Consider the following 5,017-nt stretch of genomic DNA (forward strand, 5'->3'; position numbering starts at 1 on the left):
CAATCCTGGGCTGTCTGACCCCAGAGCCAATGCTTTTTCTATCACTGCTGACACGGAATGTTCCCCTTACTGTTATCACCAGAGATCATGTTCATTTTTTTAGGTCCCAGACTTCTTTATGGAAGAACATAGTGATGACTGATGTGGGGATTAAAATCAAGAGCATCACTGAACTTCACCTTCCCTTCAACCAGTTCCCCCAAACTCCCTGCCCCCAAGCCCTTTGTGTTCCCAGTTCCTCTCTTAGTGAATGAAGAACTTAATCCCCCACCCCCCAGTACAAACCCACAGGGTTCTCTCCCTAGCTCTCCTGTTCCTCTGCCCCCCATTCCTAGGAAGGGCAGGCTTTGCAGTTTGAATGCACAGGAGAGCCCAGAGCAGTGGCAGACTCCTGGGGGAAAGGCCTCACCTTCAGGGAATGGGACCAAGGAGTACAGACTAGTGAAGTGAGGGCCCCCATAGCCTGGGGTACCAAAATGGGGCCCCGCAACACAGGAAAAGGTATTGGTCTCCCTGAGAAAAGAGACCTCAAGGATTTTGCAGCAACCTCAAAATCCTCTCCTTGGGAATGAGCAGCCATTGCTTGATAGCCCTTCTGGCGATGGTTGCAGAACCACATCCTTCTCAAGCCCCAAATGCTGGGCCACTAGGCTGCTGCAGGGTGGGCTTTGGGCAGTGCAGGAAGCCTCTGTTCTGCCCCCCAGGTTGCCTCTCACTCAGTTCTCCATACTCGCTTGCTTTCTCTTCCAGGCCTGCATGGGGGGTTTTGCCTTGCGTATCTCCTGCAGCTTCTCATTCTTGTCAGTTTCCTCTACCCACCTCTGCAGCAGGGGCCACAGCTTATACATGTCCTTGAAACTGAGCCTCAAAACCTCAAAACAGCAGATTGTAATTTAGCTGAACACCTTCCCAAAGAGAACCCCTAGGGTGAGCCCCACAGCAGCCTGAGTAGATTCCAGGGTGATCCTCTTCTGCTTTACGAGCTTGGCAGATTGTTCGGGGTTTTTCTGAAGAGCTTTGATGTCCTGGGACTCCTTGGGGTTCAGCTCCAGCTTCTTGTGCAGCTTCACGGCACCAGCGGGGGTGGCGCAGGGTTCCGGAGAGGCTCCCTCGGAGCTGGGGTTGCTCTCCATCTCAGCTTCTGTCTCGCCCTCAGGCTGAGGGGTCTCTGGGCTACCTTGGGGCACCCGCTCCACTCTAACCTGAGGGGCACAGGCGGTTCCTCCACAGAGGTCATAGGGCAAGAGCACAGGGTAAGCCCCAACACCTGAGCACCAGGCCCAACCCCCAGCCCCATCTCCCACCCAAGGAAGCCCCTGGAAGCTCATCCAGGTTCCTAGCCTGGCTTCAGCCTTCTCAGCCTGTCGCCTGCCACCATGTGCCGGGGTGAGAAGGCAAAGTCAGAAGCCAGGTGTCCCGCTGTGGGGGAGGAATGTGCCCCAAGCCCAGGGCCTAGGAAAATGAGAGCTCTTCAAGGGACTACAAAATAGTGTTTGTAGTTTAATGATACCAAATGGCTTCTCATAGGGGAAAAAAAAAAGACAGTATAACAATAATTGGCATTTAATAAGGGTTTACTCTGTCCCAAGGCATCCCAGGTGGTCCTAGTGGTAAAGGATCCTCCCGCCAATGCAGGAGACTTGAGACTCGGGTTCGATCCTGAGTCTGGAAGATCCCGTGGAGAAGGAAATGGCAACCTACTCCAGTGTTCTTGCCTGGCGAATCCCATGGACAGAGGAGCCTGGTGGGCTACAGTCCATGGGGTCACAAAGAGTCGGACACGACTGAGCGACTGACAGGACACACGTTGTCCCAAGTTCTGTGCTAAGCACTTTTCAAGCAGTATCACTTTTAATCCTACAATAAACTAATCAAGTTGGTACAATTTTCATCCCCATTTTACAGATGATAAAACTGAGGCTCAGAGAGGTTAAATAACTCTACCCCAAATGGATGGTAGTGCGTTTATTTAACCTCAGAGAGGTTAAATAACTCTACCCCAAATGTTGGTAGTGGGTTTGAGCCCAGGCCTTCTGTCTGAAGAAGAAAAGCAGACAAAGAGAAGAAGCGGTAAGCAAGTGACAGAGCAGTGGGTGTGTTCCTCTTGTCTCCAGTTTCTTAGAGCTGTCATCACCTCACATAGCAAGGGCTCCTGGGGACCTTTCCGAAGGAAAGCTCAACCTGCTGCCCAGCCCGGGGCTGCTGGGCTGCTGGCCAGATTCCCTCCCTCCCACAGTATATTTCCTTTGCCTCCATCGATAGGTATCTAGTTTCACCAAAGGTTCCAAGCTCCTGGATCTGGTTTTAATCAGGAGCTAGAGCTGAACCCTGGAGCAGTGGCCTGGCAGTCCTCAGTGAGGCCCCGATGGAGCCCAGCCACCTTCTCTTCCTCAGAGGCCTCCTGGAGAAAGGTGCTAGATTTCTGGAGCCCCTGCTTTGGGTGGTGGCCCTTTGGACGCACCATTCAAGGCCCCTTCCTTTGGGCAAGGTTTCCAGGGGCTAGGAGAGGGGAGATGGAAGATGCACGGATTAGGCCAACAGTCATTTTATAACCAAAGTGCCAGACTTGCATTCCCCTGTAATTGGCTGCTGCAGCCACAGCTAGGAGAGAGACTAGGCAGCAAGGAGGATTGTTCTGGTCTCTTCCCATCCACTGAACAGATCCCACCTTTGCAGCCCTCCTGCCTGCCAGAGAGGGGAGCTCACACCCACTCCCTGTTTTCCTGGAGCCCGTCTTTGGCCAGGTGAGGAGATACAGGTGAGGAAAAAACTGTTCAACTGTATGACCCTGAACTGAGGCAGAAGCCATAATTCTGAGAGCCTGTGGGGAATTCAGGTTGGGAAGATCCCCTGGAGTAGGAAATGGCAGCCCACTCCAGTATTCTTGCCTATGGAATCCCATGGACAAAGGAGCCTGATGGGTTACAGTCCATGGGGTTGCAAAGAGTTGGACATGACTGAAGCAGCTTAGCACAAATGGAAAACTCATGATTCATCACAGTCAGTTCAGGGGGGAGAAGGCATTTGAACAAGGACATGAAGAAGAAGGAGGGATTTTCCAGGCAGTATTGAAACACTGGGAAATGCAGAGTGTGTGATCGACTTTGCAAAGCCTGGCAGTAGTCCACATGTCCACTTTTGTGTGAATTAGAGAAAGAAATGCTCTCTGAGCAAATACAGAAGGCACCCCATCCTCCCTTGCACAGTGCACAAACTGGGCAACTGTTCTAGTGTCCCTGGGACCATCGCAGCTAAATTTTGCCTGCCCTTCACATTTTCCTTTTCCATTCTAGTTAAAGAAACCTTATTTTTTGAAATGAAGTGATTCTATGTGGTTACTGCAGGGGTAACCCTTAACCCCTACTTAGCTTGATTCAGTTATAGCTAGTCAGAAGATGACATGTTCTTGGCCCCAGTGATTGGTTCTGGGACAGGGCATGTGATCAGAGCTGGGCCAATCAGAACCCTCTTTGGGAAGGAAGGGGCCCCAGGGAAGAGGAACCCTCTTTTGGCTGGGTTTTCTGGCTCTCAGAATTTATTAAGCCTAGAGCTTTCAAGCCAATGGTCATTACTTTTGTGGAGATGCTGCCTGAAAATGGTCAATACAGAAAATGTACAGTTAAGAAGCTTAGAGGAAGAGAGAGAATGCTGATACTGTTTAAACTCCACAGTTCACTTCTAGAACATTTTAGTTACAAGAACCAATATTTTCCCCTTTTTGTTTAATCTAGTCTGAGTTTTTATGCCCACAATCAAAAGGAATAACCATTATGGAAAGAATTGCTGGGATTCAAGCCAACAGACACAGAGCCTTCAGTGCTTTAAGAAACCAAACCAAGAAAGTTTTGGCTGAGCTGCAAGGGCTTCTAAATCAAGAGCTGAAGATGAGAACATGCATGTGGGGAATGGCTAGACTGTATTCCAGCCTCTTCCAGGTGGCAACTCCCTGCGTGCTCACAATGGCCTGGGGAGCCAGGTGGGATCACTGGGATGTAGATATGCCATTTAAATCCCTAATTGAGATGAGCTGGTGTCTGAACTCTGGGGCACAGTGGGCCCTGGCATTCTGGGGAGGACCAGCAGAGAATAACCGCTTGGTGAGAGACAGGCAGGATATGTTGCTGAGCCCCTAGGAAATCTGATTTACTTCATGCAATACAACCCACTCTTGTGTCCCTGGGCCTTTGCATATGCTGATATCTCAGTCTGGGACACCCTCTCCACTTTGTCTGTCTGGCGAATTTCTACTCTGCCTTTAAAATTTAGCTCAAAGAGTGTCTCTTCCAGAAGACCTTCTTTTTTTTTTTTTTTTCAGAAGACCTTCTGTAGCAGTTTGAAACACAGCTGCAATTTTTTTTTTTTTTGCTTCTCCTCCCATGAAGAAATGGATTCTATGACCCATCTTATGACTGCTTGACCCATAGAAAAGTCGGGAGTAATACTGCATTCCTTTTGAGGCTAGGTCAAAAAGTCTATGAAGCTTCCACCTTGTTCACTGAGAACACTCACTCTGGAATCCCGGAGACACCATGTAAAAAACCCAACTTCCCTGAGACCACCAAGCTGGAGAAGCCGCAAGTAGGTGCTCTGGCCAACAGTCCCAGCTGAGCCCATTCTTCAGCCAGCCCAGCCCAGACACCCAATCTTCAGGTCACGTCCAGCCTTCAGAGTCACCCCAGCTGAAGCCCAATGTATCATCAGTTCAGTTCAGTCGCTCAGTCGTGTCCGACTCTTTGCGACCCCATGAATCGCAGCACACCAGGCCTCCCTGTCCATCACCAACTCCCGGAGTTCACTTAACGTCCATCGAGTCAGTGATGCCATCCAGCCATCTCATCCTCTGTCGTCCCCTTCTCCTCCTGCCCCCAATCCCTCCCAGCATCAGAGTCTTTTCCAATGAGTCAACTCTTCGCATGAGGTGGCCAAAGTACTGGAGTTTCAGCTTTAGCATCATTCCTTCCAAAGAAATCCCAGGGCTGATCTCCTTCAGAATGGACTGGTTGGATCTCCTTGCAGT

The 5,017-nt window shown here is 50.3% G+C and overlaps 1 pseudogene; it reads right to left on the reverse strand.

Moving 5' to 3' along the window:
• Window positions 1-331: 331 nt before the first annotated feature.
• Window positions 332-5,017, reverse strand: part of LOC104991041 — a 13,073-nt pseudogene continuing 8,387 nt past the window's right edge.

Source organism: Bison bison, unplaced genomic scaffold (genome assembly GCF_000754665.1).
Source record: "Bison bison bison isolate TAMUID 2011002044 unplaced genomic scaffold, Bison_UMD1.0 scf7180017864181, whole genome shotgun sequence".
In the NCBI taxonomy this organism is placed as follows: domain Eukaryota; kingdom Metazoa; phylum Chordata; class Mammalia; order Artiodactyla; family Bovidae; genus Bison; species Bison bison.